Genomic DNA, 15,243 nt, shown 5'->3' on the forward strand with positions numbered 1-15,243 from the left:
AAAAACCCGCACTTCTACCTCCACCTAGTGCCTGTTATTTGTTTTGCAAAAATCCACAGCTCCCGGTTCTTCTGGTCCAATCAGAGCAGGGCTGTGTGAGATCTGACTGTCAATCACAGTCTGGTGCGCAATGACGAGCACAAACTCGATGAGAGGGTGCTCGGTGGTAGTGGGGGAGGGGCATGAGAGTTGGGGCATGAGAGTTGTAAACATTCAAAATTTTGGCCCCTCAGACTTGCCAACTGCAGCTTTAAACTTGACTCAAGTAAAATAGACATAGTTTAATGGAACTTAAAGCACTGTGTTAGTACTGTCAACTCACAAGTCTTTCATTCAAATGAGAATTAAAAATGTTGATGATAAGTTAGAAAAAATATTGTTTATATATGTTCATAGAATGCATAAAACATTTACATCATTCATAATCATATTTAGATCAGTTGGTTATTTGCATGGATCACCGAGTGGTTAGTGGTGTTCGTTGACAAGTAGCATAGCGACTTTCTGTCGTGTTTTATTTGGCATTTTGTAAAATCCCATTGATTTCTGTTGGAAGACTCATTGCACGTTGATATTACTGCGCCACTGTCTATGCTTCAGGCTCAAATATTGAGCGGAAGTTCATACGCGGTTGTGAGGTGTCTGAAAAAATAGTTCCACAATAGCAAATAAGACGGCTGGAAATCATACATTGCGCCGATATATTTGATTTTAATAATCAACGAACACCACTAACCACTCGGTGAGTTGCACAGTTTTGAAAACGAACGACGAAACGACTCAAAGTGCTAAATACCGGAATTTTCCTTTAAAACACTGTCCAAACACATATAGGTATAACAGGATCATTACATGTGAGGAGGTTGGCAAGCAGAAAACAGGTCCATTCCACATGCATGTTGGCTAGTGTCTGTGCTTGTGCCTTTCCAAATACACACTGACAAACAGCAAGACTTTCTACTGGCTGCGCAGCACCTAGACACGTACACATGGCCACACAGACACGCGGGCAGTGAGTTCAAAGACAGGCAGATAGAGCCTCTTGCATGAAGGCTTTGCCATTCTTCTATGGTATACCAGTAGATTAATGCATTGCTAGTTGGCCTGCATTTGTAATGAGACCTTTACAGATAATTCATAGTTATTCCCCTCCACTGTGTTCCTCTGATTAGCATCTGCTAGCTTTCCATCAATACTAACAGGTCACTGTCAAGACTATTTGTCTCTCTTCTCTTCATTGGAATGATCTACCCAGTGTTCTCCGTTCTAGCAGTGATTTGAGGATTTTCAGGAAGCATTTAAAAACTTAACTTACATTTAATTCATTGTCTTTACAGAGTCATGGCTTGTGTGAAGACTTGCTTTTATTGTCATAATTCTTCTTATTAATATACGTATATTATACTTCAAAATGTATTTGACTTTACTTCACACTATTAACTGAAATGCTAATTTAATGTGTATTATTGTTGTTGTTGTTGTATGTCCTTTTGGAGAAAGTGTCTGATAATAAACATAAACATCTATAGATGCTTTCCAGTGTCCCAAAGCGTCCTCTGGTTTATCGGCTGCCTCACTAGATAGCACCAAGGTTCAAAGAATTCTGACCGGAACCGGTTCAAGATCCTATTCTCTGTTGGTCGAAAAATGCTCTCAGTGGTCTACACTGAACTTTGTTTGCAATGCTAACCCAGGGTAGTCACATTGAGACAGCTGTCTCTTTTCCAAGTGAGCCCTGGCCAAGAAAGTCAGCACCTAGTTGAAGGGGATAAACATACAACATAAATCAATAGAAATACACAACAACTTAATTTAGCAACAGCTTAATTGGTCTAGCTGAAATGTGCGATTAAAAACAGTTTTCAGGTGTCATCACATCCTCATTCATTTTGAATGACAACATTTGCATGGCCCGGTAGCACATGTACTGTAGGAGCTTTTCAGAAAATATGACAGCTGCTTCTGTGTCTGATGTAAACGTGACTTTCAGTTCCCCCCACATCCTCTGGCCTGATAGAAGCCTCATCTACTCTGAAGAAGGTGCTGCGCTAAAACAAGTCTGTGCAAAAGACCAATAAAAGAAGCGTATGCAGAGAGGCCTTCTGTTGTTTGCAGTTACTGTAGCATCCTCAAGAGGTTAGTGTGTTGACCAAGTTCCCATGGAAACTTTGTTGAAACAAAGAAATAATAAAGCTGCAGATTATTTTCCTCCTCAAATGTGTTTCATTAAAATGACATTTATAAATAACAAGTTATGCCACATTCTGACACACAGGCACAAGGAAGAGGAGATAACTGCACATGCTCTCTCTTGGAGGAAGCCATTTCCTTTATGTTGCACCAATGTCCACACACCATATGCTCACACACACACACACACACACACACACACACACACACACTTAACATGAAACTCACTGAAGAAGAAGAAGAAGGTTACTCTGGCAGGCAAGCAAACCCTTCTTTTTGTGTCAGCTTTTTTTTTGACAGTTTGCAAATGGAGTGCATTACTACCATCTGCTGGACTGAAGTGTGATGGCAAGTGTACCCTGTAGCAACACTCTGGCTGCCGATAAGGTGAATTCTGAGCGTTGACAGTGTTATCTTAGCGCCCCCTGCTGGGAAATCATACAACTGCTCAACCTTGACTCAGTGAATGTACATAATGATTATATTACAGACATAGACAGATGGAAAACATGCAACATAAAGCTAAATTGTAAAGAAATTAAAGTTATATGTAAGCCTGCTATGAGGAGAAGAAAGATTGTGGTAGTGCAGTATGTCTTTAGCTACTTGTTTACTTGTTGACCTGCCATGTAAATTAAAAGACTGTTTCTTTATGTAAATCTATGTTGGACAGAGATCATTTGGAAGGTTTCGGTGGCTAAGCTCATGTGGCATGTCATCATCAACATCAGAATGCACTCTTTGGATTTTCATTAAGAATGCCGCGATGGGGTGCCAGCTGTGGCGCAACTCGCTGGGGCACCTGCACCGTACACCGGCGACCTGGGTTCGATTCCTGCCCCGTGGTCATTTCCGGATCCCACCCTGACTCTCACTCCCACTCGCTTCCTGTCATTCTCTACTGTCCTGTCACATTAAAAGGCATAAAAAAAAGCCCAAAAATATACTTAAAAAAAAAAAAAAAAAAAAGAATGCCACAATGGGAAAAAGGGTCAAAATCTCATGAACTCTTCACTGGTGTACTTCAGTGATCAGTACTTTGACCCTCCTAACCCACTACGTTACCACTATTGATATACAAATCATCTGTGCTGTTTATCGTGAGAGTGTGTAAGACCAAGACATGATATCCTGTCTTATTCAGACGAGTTTTTGCGAGAGCGCACATCCCTACATTTCTAACGTTACGCATCATGATCAGCCCTCAATTAGAATAGAATAGAATAGAATAGAATAAATCTTTAATGTTCACCAAGGTGGAAATGTTTCTTTGGCTGATCAGACATACAAGACAGATAGACATACAGACAACATGTCAGACACATTGAAGATGTCTCCTCTCTCCGTTTCTTTTATTCCCATTCCATCTCTCTCCCAATCACTTCCTGTCACTCTTCACTGTCTTATCTTTTGTTTGTTTGTTTGTTTTTGTTTTATATTCGTGATATTAAACTCCACATATGATCAAAGTTGGCACTCTTGTTGAGAAACCTTGTACTATGCTAAATGTAAACTGATGACTTTAACACATTTCTGCTAAAAATTCCAGCCAATGGTAGATCCCACCCCAAACCCCGTGTGGGAGAACCCACTCTATTGATGTCACTCTTCACTGTCCTATCTAAAGACGAAAAGGCCCAAAGTATAGTTTATTTTATTTTTATAAGTGACATTAAACTCCCAATATGATCATAGTATTACTCGGCACCAGAGTTGTAAAAGTCTGTCGTCTGAGCACTAAAGCATGTCAGTGCAGAAAGCTTCCACATGTTAGCATTGATATTGGTTCTCTGGTCTTCTCTGAATAGAAGCTGTCTGTTCTCAATTACATTTACATCAATAGCCATCAAACCCATGTCTTCTGTGTTCCTGAGGCAATTTGACTCACAATGTTGTTACTCACAATTAAACTACAGCAGGGTAGGTCCACACATCAAGCCAAGAACAGAAAGGCAGAGGACATGGACACAGGGAACAAACCATGACAAGCAGGCTCAGGGAAAGATAACAGAAAACATTACAGGACTTAAGCACACAGGAGTATGACAAGAGAGTTAAAGGTTCCGGTAATCAGTGAGGGGCAGTAAGCACAGCACGGGGGGAAAACCTAAACCACAGCGTGAGAACATGACAGGCCAATAAAAAGAATAAGCAGCCAGAAGGCACAGAGTCACTCAGACAAACCACTGTTCAGGGGAGTTATATGAAACAAATGTTTCAAAATGATGGTGTGCCCGTTCACTGTACATTCACCTGCATAGTCCATGAGCCCGTTCACTGTACATTCACCTGCATAGTCCATGAGCCAGTGCTGTTACTTGGGACCATCTGGGGGTAATCATTAGCTTAGTGATTTTGGGCAGAGACTTTCTAATGAGGAGACACAGCACTCAAAAAATCCTCCATAGAAATGCATGGGGTTAGTTTACACATATCCCACCCCTTCCTCGGCAAAACGTTGACATGTGAATACATTGAGCCAATCATGTGGTGTGATGTGAATACATTGAGCCAATCATATGGTGTGTTGTGAAGACAAACTATGTATTGTGAACTCGCCGCTGGAGCAAGATTGGTGTCGTGAAGCCTTGCACACGCGCATTTCTGCTGAATAGGATGCCCGATGAGTGCCCAAAAAGCGTTGCTATATGGCCGCCGAGTGGAGGGACTTGTAATGTAAAGGGACTCTAAATGTTAACATCAGATAAAGTAAGGCTCAAAATTCTCATTTAATTTTGTCGACCAATGATGTTTTTATCAGTTTTGAATGAAATATGACTCATATTTGAACAATAGCTACCTCTGCTCTGGGACTCGCCTGTGCTTTGAACAACGGATGACCAGCATGTCAATCAGGGCTGCATTGATGTCACTCTCGGCAGGTTGACACGGACCATACTGTGAGGGATAACGGCCGCTGAGGTGAACTGTTATACAGAATTAATGGACGAGGGGGGAGGCAAAGAACTCCCAGAGTTTCCTCTGCCTGAGTCCATTAATTCCCTATAACAGGACACCTCGCAGGCCGTTATCCTGCTTATCACCCTGTTGCCACTATAGGCAATAGTCATGCCTTTATAGCATGCAAAGGAAACAAGTGGTTCCGTTTAAAAAGAAGCGGACTAGACCCTAACAGCATGGACAGTTAGCTTGTTTAGAGTTGATTCCATTGTTGCAAAGCCTGCTGAGGCTATTTCTTCTCTCTGGGTGATAAACTGTTATAATATGTCTGCACATGCACATAGTTATGCAGTTGTTTGTTGTAACTTTATGTTGTATGTTGTTTGTCTGTCTGATTTATCAGCCAAATGATTTAAATTGTACTAGTTGCAAGGTTGGTCCTTTAGGGGGTGCTTAGCACTGCTAAGCTAGGGGAAGGGGGTTGTCCTGTGAGGAAATTTGTTCTCTGCATTTAACCCATATAGTGTGCACACATTCATACACACACACACACACACTTGGAGCAGTGAGCTGGGTTCCCACACACACGACGAGTACACCTACACATCCAGATCAGTGGACAGCCCTTAATATGTCTGCACCCGGGGAGCAGTTGGGGATAAGGTGCCTTGCTCAAGGTCACCTCATCCATGGATGTGGATGTAGGAGAGCTGTTTTAATCACTACCCCCACCCACATTTTCTCTACCAGTCAGGGATTGAACTGGCCACCCTTGGTCGCAACTGGTCACACATCCGATTCCCTAACCATTAGGCCACAGATGCCCTGCAAAATGTTGTGAACGCATTCCCCGACTGCCTTAGTGTCCTTTTCTATTATCATCCTGTGCTTTGTTACCTAATGTTAATTTATTAAGTAACAAATATGAAAATGTTTTTGTTTTTCTTCAATGTTAATTAATTTGTTCATTCATTCAAGTATGTATGTGAATATTTGTTCTATGCCTGTTTTCGCAGTCTCCAGTAGAGAGAATTTCACATTACAGTTTTTCACAATTGCTAAAACAGTAAACTCAATTTTCTAGCCAAATTATCCGTTGCCCGAACACATTTCTTGAAGTGACCCCCCTTTTGGCAAAACCTTAAAGAGTTTTCACATAAAACACAATATCAAGATCTCATTGACTCTTTTGGCAAAACTCCAAACACTTTCTCATGCAATAGGACACATTTTGCATTGTGATGCACTTGTGAAAACTATAACACCTTCTTTGCACAGCAGTTCGTCACCTTTTGCAAATGGACACACGTTTTCATTGGGTTCACACATTTCACCCACCCTTTTGCAAAACAGTTCACACAGATGTCATTCAAACACCCCAAACTCTGTTGGTTTCCCTGTGCTAAATAAAAAGAAAACATCTATTCACAGGTGGTAGATTCCTTGCAAAAATCTGAATATCTGATACTCTCTGATCTCTTTTGCACAATTCTTCAATCAGCAATCATTCATTATCTATAAAAGATACCATGTCTGTTCTGTCTTGCTATTTGCAAGTATGGATCTAAACAGTACAAAAGCTGACAAGTCCAGGTGGTTACTGTAGGTCTATTTCAATGAAAAAAAGTTGTAGTTCAATGACATTTGTCTTAGGTGCTTGCTGTAGGTCTTACATGTCAATGACAGTTACATCTTGGGAAGAATTAATATGAATTTTCTTTTCAGTTTTCTGATACCAGAGAAATGAGAAAGAAATGGCACAGCCATAGTATAAATAAAAGCTTAAACTTCTCATTTTGAGAAATGTGTTTTGCATTGTGTTGTCCAGTGTGTAATGATTGTTTGAAATCACACAGCAAATTGACAACAATATGTGTTGTTTGAAGGCAAAACTTGCTTTTGCTGTATGGCGATGGTAATTTTGATGCCACAGATGAATGAATACCCAGTCAGACCAATGGTAGGAAAAACCAGGAACAGAGTTTTATTTACAATGATATGCATCAAATGAGAGACAGTAAGACTTCACCTAAAGATCCATCAGCTGCTCTAACTAGACAAGGAAATAGTTAGGGTTTAGGTATCCTTCCAGGCTGACGGGAGATGGCGGTGGTCATCCCACTGAATCAGACTCTGATTAGTGCCAACCTGTTGATAAATCCAGAGCAGATAGCTACTGACGCAGCCATGCAGTAAAGTGAAACACTGCAGTCATAATATTCCTGCTTATCTCTAAACACATACAGATATACACAGGGACACTACAGAAACAGAATTAAATAACAGCAGTCATCTCATATGTGGAAGAACACATAACAGAAACATCAGGACATAAACCATGAATATAAAAATCATATGTTCTAAACCAATACTCTCAACCAGCACCTTCAAACATTCAATACATTGCAGTAACACATACACACAGACACACACACACACACACACACACACACACACACACACCCTGGGCTAAACATAAAGTTTCATATCAGTAAAAACTGTTTTCATTGTATATTGTTGTGTAGCCTGGACTTTCGACAACCCCTATGCGCATGTTACCACGACAGCCTCCTCTCACTATGTGAGCGTGTGGTTCAGGGCTCGAATTATCTTTTTGTCTTTAAGGGGGTCTCTCTATATTATAAAAAGTTGGCACACCCCACGCATAGCGATACAATCACAGGCTATTTCATTTCATTTACGGGCTTTTCCCAAATCACGGAAGAAACGTCGACGCAGCGGTATAGTAGCAGATAATCAGGCAAGTCTTATTTAAATAAACTCCTGGTGCACTTACAAACTTTCTAATACCTCGTTATTGGACTAAAGGTCATAGTTGTACTACTGCAGAAGTTTCGTACCATTCAGGGCATTATTAGTGGGGTAATTTACGAGATAAAAGTTGGTTCCATCACGACTGCAGAACGTCATTAGTTTCTGACAGTGCTACTCGACCAGGGTTCGACCAAGGGGAAAAAAGGTTCTGGGAGGGTGTTTGTCACGGGGTCGTGGACGTGGTGCAAAGTACGGGTGAAATTACTCCGAACCATTGCTTTAAGTAACAGTAGTCTGAAACGTTATTGTTAATGCACAAATTAAGTAACAGTAGTCTGAAACGAAATGCTGTTTTACATCTAACCAGTGGTGCAAATAACTGACATGTCCAAATGGGCCTTGATGAAATGCGTCGCTAGACTGTTCATACACATTTTAACGGGAACAAAGTTGAAGAGCTGTTGTCCGTTATTGTTCGTGCAAATATAGGCTGATTCATGTTCCCTTGCATTGTGTAACTGAGGTCCATGGCTAGTCTGGCTTTCACCAGACCAAGCTCAATCTTTTAAGAAATCAAAAAATAAATAACGGGCAGATCAGGCTGGGTTCACCCAGCCTAGTCCATGGTAGGCGCCCGATAGAAAGCGGATCTGTTTACGGTTGTAGTCTTTCCCCGCGAGACCTTCTTTTACTGTCTATGCTTCAGACTCAAATATTGAGCGGAAGTTTATACACGGTTGTGAGGTATCTGAATAAATAGTTCCACAATAGCAAATACAGGGATGCAAACGGCGCGCCTTTTGGCGGATGCCGCCTTTTTCACGGCTGTGTCTGGGGGACTTGGGGGGGGGGGGGGGGGGGGTTGAAGTGTCTGATTATAGTGTCTGATAGTGTCTGATTATAATTTCATCAAAGTTAATTCTGTTTTAAAATGACTAAATAAACACATAGCCTACCATTACAGTCCATGAAACATAGGAAGTGTAAGACAACACTAAATCAAAAAGCTGCGCACGTAAACATCCCATTGGCTGCGCACCATTATCTGACTGCTAAGGGGCTGCACTTCACTGCAAGGATTTAACGTTACATCCATCAGTCCGGGATCCAGTAATTTTGTGTCGCGCCTGGTCTTTTTTGGAAGAAAAGTAAGGTTAACCATATTTGATGTCTTCTGGTGCAAACCATAGAATCACGTCGCGAATGCAGCATAAAAACTACACCTCCCACACACATCAACGTTAGCAGTTTCGCGTTGTGACTCGCTAGTAGTCGCTTCTATCAAATCCAAGAGCGCGCAGAAAAAGCGGAAAGTTAGACTAGCCAGCCAAGATGCAAAGATTGAAGAAATTAGTGCTTCTATCCACCGAATTCATTGGATATAGGAGAAACAGGATAAGATTCTGAGAATGCAGTGAGAGATGGAAAGGTAACCTAACATGCCTTTTAGCCCAGTTGACGTATTGGCTGCAATATGCAAAATATAGCTGTAGCGAACAGGCACAAAAGTAGCCTCCCGTAATACTCTCTCCCATTTTATTCAAAGGTAGAACGCTATTGACAACTCCAGGCTTCCACGCATGCTTGTTTGTTTACACCGAATACAAGCTGAAGTGCAAAACGAAAGTAGGCCTAACGTTTGCCTACTGCCCCCATCAATGCAGATATTTCAAATAAAAAATAAAAGGATAAAAAAAATATACATCCTTGATAGCCTATGTTGGGTTTTGTGGAAGAGAAAATGGACTGTTTTAGTAGTAGTATTAGGCAGTATGCAGTCAGATAGGTTACCATGGGCATATTTGGATTAGCTACAGATGGATTCACAAATAAATAAATTAGCCTACATTTGGCAGGATACTTGATATACAGGCTAAATGCAAATATGACAATGTATTATATTATTTTACATTAACAAAATGTAGGAAAATAGAACAGACTGAAAATAAAGTAGGCACTGATCTTTAAAATCCTGTTTCCTGTAGCCTAAATGTTGTCAGTCATTCTTAATATTTGCAATTGGTTCACTGGCATGATTAACTGTTAGCTGGTGTGTAATGTTAGATTATGTGTAAGTTAAGTACAGAACTGACTGTGCGCCCAAATTTTTGTCTGTGCTCCTACATTTTTTAACTTGGGCGCACAAGTGCTCCTGGAAATTTTTTTTAGTGTAGAGCCCTGCCTACCACATAAGGGCGAGAAACTGATGTGTGGGCTTACCCTAACAGACAGACTGCACTACTGTTGATACATTTTAACTGTACATTTTCGTGCAGAAGAATCTTATTTTGGGGCGCATTGAGAAAGGGGGCAGAGTGAAGTGAACTATTTTGCACTCTGTTATGATACTGTCAGGTCTAGGGTAACACTATGGCTAATATATGCAACTTTTCATTTGCAGAATGAGAGAATTTGATGAGAGTGAGGCACTAACAGTTAAGAAAGTGGATGAGGGTTGTAAAACAAAGTGGAACTGGTCTTGGTTACAGCAGGGATGGATTACTGCACGGGCCTACCGGGGCCAGGGGGCCCTGAAGCCCAAGCCTTTGCATGGAATCATTGCCTCAATATCAACAAATCAGGATGTAGGCTATGAATCTGATTGAATTTAGTATTGGCCATCCCCAAAATGCACCAGAATACAGGAAATCACATCAGAAAAATTAAAAATGTTCTGGGGGAGGACCCCCAAACCCCCCCTCCCACATATATGGCAATAAGTGGGGGGCCCTTAATACATCTGGGCCCAGGGGCCCGAAAGTTCATAATCCGCCCATGGGTTACAGGTTGAAACGGAGATTGAGGTCAAGACAGCCAAACACAAATTCAAAATGTCAGACTTTTAAAGAAAAAAATGAAAAAAAGGGACATGCCAAATTTTCCAGCGTTGTCTAAGTATTCTTTACTTTTAAGAATTTCCAAGGAACTGGGACAGTGTATTTTCATATAAAGAACATTTTTGTGTGAATAGGGTGAGCCCTGGATGGCAGAGGTGGTGGCAAAATGTAATTATATGATATTTCCTGCGGGGGCGTGGGCTTCGATAATCTCACTCCTTTTTGACCATACCTCTGTTTGCATCCCTGCAAATAACACGGATTGAAATCATACATTGCGCTGATATATTTATTTTAATAATCAACTAACACCACCACTAACCACTCGGTGAGTTGCAGTTTTGAAAACGAACGTTAAAGGGACACCAGGCAACATTTTCGCGTTAATTACTCATCTTCGTAAGTCGGTATATGGTTAAATGACTCATTACAGGGCGAATGAAGACTCTCTCGCCCGCCCCTTCTGCCTGTAGGAAGAATATCCCGCTTGCAAGTTCAGTGTATCGTACCCGCCGACCGAAGCAGGATCAGTTTACATCCTGCATACAGCACAGAGGCAAGCTAACGAAACGCTAGTGATTGTTGCAAACGTGTGTATAATGGCAGAGCCAGCGAAGAAGCAGCGAAAACCCTTGACGGAAGATGCAAAGAAAAGGAAAAGAGCTTCAGACCGAGAGAGGGGGAGTTTTGTAGAGAAAAAGCATCAAGCTTGCCTGGTGTTCCTTTAAGGGTTGTTTTAAGGACATGTTTGTGCATGCCCATAGCCAGCCAGTCAAAGGCAATTCAAAACGAGTGAGAAAGTCAAGACAGGACCCATCGTCAAAATTTCGGTGTCCACCACTCTAGTTCATCCAAAACAAACCAGAAAAGGGACTCAAATTGCTAAATACCGGAATTATCCTTTAACAAATACATTGCATCGAGTTGACACAAATTATTCACTTTGACGAATTTGTGTAGCTTCTAGTTTCAGCCCTAGTTACTTTGCTTTGAGCCATGCTCTTCCTTACTTGAATCACCTTTGAAAATAGAGCATTGAAGTAGCCTAGTGGGTGTTTGGGAATGAACGTTAGCTCAGATGCTTTTTGGGACTTGGTGGTCGAGACGTGGTCTTAATGCAACATTTTACAAAGTACTGACAGGGCCACCAAGGACTGTGAGCAAATCAACAGCAGGAAAAACTATTTAGCAAGCAGAAATGTCCTATAGCCCGGTGTTTGGGATACATCATATCTTTTTTTCCATTAGAAAACCATCATGTTGTGGCTAACTCACTTAGCTCCTGTTAGTAGGCTATGGCCAGAAAAGAATGAGATAAAAGTCGAAAGATACAATTACAGTGCTGTTATCAATTTGCTTGGTAGCCTACAACCGCATTTATGGTTTTCTACAAAAACACCAATAATCAAATTGGCCTCCATCACTTAAACAATGCTAACGGTAACATTATTTTACCTACGTCCTAGGCTTGATATAACTTGTATAAGATTAACGTACCTGCAGTAAAAACCAGTACCGATAAACATTCTCAGATTTATTTTGGCTTCAAGAAGAAATGGGAATGACATTTCATGTGAAAATCATTCTACCCTTATTAGACATTCTCTGCGGTAAACTACAGTATTGTCCTTGTAGGAAGCGTCCATTGTTTTTCCAACCCACTTTAGATTAACTTCCAACAAAGTTATGTCTCGTTGCAACGTGCGCCATCTGGTGGACAAACTACGCAATGCCAATACTGGAAATGCAGCCTAAATGATGATAAATATTCGGTTTTCCTTTAATCCTACTGAATTTGTAATTATGTATCAGCCGTTATAATTGCCGATACCGATAGTATGTGCGTGCCTGTGTGTGTGTGTGTGTGTGTGTGCGTGCCTGTGTATGTGCGTGCGTGTGTGCGTGTCTGTGTATGTGTGTTTCTGTCTGTGTGTGTATGTGTGTGTGTTTCTGTGCCTGTGAATGTGAGTGTGTGTGCATGCGTGTATGTGTGCATGTGTGTTGATGTATGTATGTGTGTTTGCCAGAAAGAGTGCTTGTGAGACAATCCTCTTCCAGCAACCCTTCGCTCAACACCACCATCTACAGGCCAATGAGTGTACAGTCACTAAATGTACACATAACTTAATTTTTTTTAGACCCCCCCATGGATGAAATTCTACGAAACTTGGCATACCCCCAGAGAATGTCAGGTTAATCATACACATAAAATTTGGTTTTAGACTTCTGGTACTTAATTTGTGTATTGACAATAAAGTTGAATATCATATGAACTAAAGATGACTAAAATCTTAAATATGTAGAAGAAGAAACAATCACAAAAATCCATGGCATGACCTCTCTTCTTGATAGCTGTTGAAAACTGCATGGAACTGACAGGGATTGTTTTGTTTATTATGATAAATAAATAAATAAAAATAATAATACCTTCTGCTTTCCCCAAATACAATGTAGCCTACAGGTGTACATGACCTTTCATCAGTCCAGTTGCAATGGATGAACTGCCTTACTTGTGATTGTTTAGAGATTTTAAAGGTTTTATAACCATGCTACACATTTTTTGGCTAGTGCTAAAAATCTATTCACCTTTACAGCGCCAGTAGGCTACTTTCTGTGCAGCCCGCACACACACTGCATGGAACTGACAGGGATTGTTTTGTTTATTATGATAAATAAATAAATAAAAAAAAAACATAATGCTGATACCTTCTGCTTTCCCCAAATACAATGTAGCCTACAGGTGTACATGACCTTTCATCAGTCCAGTTGCAATGGATGAACTGCCTTACTTGTGATTGTTTAGAGATTTTAAAGGTTTTATAACCATGCTACACATTTTTTGGCTAGTGCTAAAAATCTATTCACCTTTACAGCGCCAGTAGGCTACTTTCTGTGCAGCCCGCACACACACACACACACAGGCATGCCAAAAAAGCATACACAAATGTTTCAAGAGTGGGGGATGGAGTAGAAGATGGAGACAAATTGATTAGTGTGATTTATTTTCACGGAGCGGATGTAGAGGACTGAGTGGCGGTCATTTTTTGTAGCGCTATGCGGTACATCTAGTAAATAAAGGTTTTCACTTGGCTTTCCATCTGTGTATGATAATGATGTTTAATTCTTTGCCCTCACAGAGCTGAAGGTGACTCTTTTGGGGAACACAGTTTGGATTGTACTGGGCTCTGGTGGTGGCCTCTGTGTCTGTGTGGTGTGTGTTGCCATAGCTCTGCTCGCCAGGAAAAAGAAATCAATGAGGGAAACAACAGGTACGAGTCTTTGTTACATCATTCACCACAACGTGACATTCTAACAGCTGGGAGTGCCACTGCAGCGTTCCGTTCATTGATGGGAATTATTTTGGAGTTTCAAGACTGGTTTTGGTGGCCATGTGGGCCCTCTTGGCATTAAATAAAGACATCCTCCCCTCCCCCAATGAAATGCTAATGTACTGGTTCCAAGGGCTATCAGATCCACAAGACAAAGGATGTTACTTTGCTGGATAATGTATCCATGTGTCATGAAATGTAAATATATTCATGTTTGGTATCATTGTAATAGTCTCAGTACAAGGATTGTAATGATTTGATTGTGAGAATGTTTGGAACATTCTATAAGTGATATTTCTGATATATAAGATATCTCTCCTAATGTTCTTCAGATAGGTGTGAAGTAGGTGTGTGAGTAGGTGTGTCTGATGCCAACTGGAGAACCAACCATGTGGGCTTGTTTTGCCTCCAATTCTTCCTTTGTTTAACCCATACAAAAGTGATTAACTTGCATTGTAAGAACTAGATTAGAACATGGAGAACTGAAGAAGAGAGAGAGAGGTTGATCCAGAGGCCATGGCCTCTGTGCCATGGCCTACCATAGACCATTGTTACCCTCTCTGCTTGTAACAGAATAAACCTGATTCCTGAGTGTTCCTGAAGTTTGCCAGTCTAAGTTAATATTAAGTAATTATTCACCACAATTACTTTCATCGTGGAGTGTAAAAGTAGGTTCAGAACTTTTTCAATTGTGTGCAGTGCTGTCACTTCTGATGTAACCAAAAGAAGTCAACCCATTTGACTCATTGGCTGCCAGCCATTTTCACAGAGAACCCCATACTGCCGAGCGTTTTACAGCATTTTGACTGATTTTCCAAGACCATTGGCAGTGGAATATAGGTTGATTTCACCGAAAACACCTGTTTTTGACCAAAAATGGAGAAATCAAGCTTTTCGTGAAAAGAAATGTTTTTTGCTTGTTTCTTGTATTTTGTGCTACTCCCTCCGCTTGGCCTCTTTTGTGCTACTCTCTCTGATTGTTTTTTGGCTTTACATTGCACCTCTCCCTGGTTTGGGTTGTTTGCAACGATCGCGACACTACTCACGTTGTGTGTGTGTGTGTGTGTATGTGCGACTCTGTTCGAGTGTTAGCTATAGGTGTAGCTGCCTGCAGTTCATGAACTTTTTCTTACGTCTCACCGTTGCTATATTCTCTTTGCTTCATCATAGCCTTCTAGCTTGATTAGCTGTATCTCTACCACTCTGGCTTC

This window comes from Alosa pseudoharengus, unplaced genomic scaffold (assembly GCF_046254945.1).
Source record: "Alosa pseudoharengus isolate Yale_2024_CS ecotype anadromous, Long Island Sound unplaced genomic scaffold, YU_APseudo_1.1 YU_APseudo_1.1_scf_2, whole genome shotgun sequence".
Taxonomy (NCBI): Eukaryota; Metazoa; Chordata; class Actinopteri; order Clupeiformes; family Clupeidae; genus Alosa; species Alosa pseudoharengus.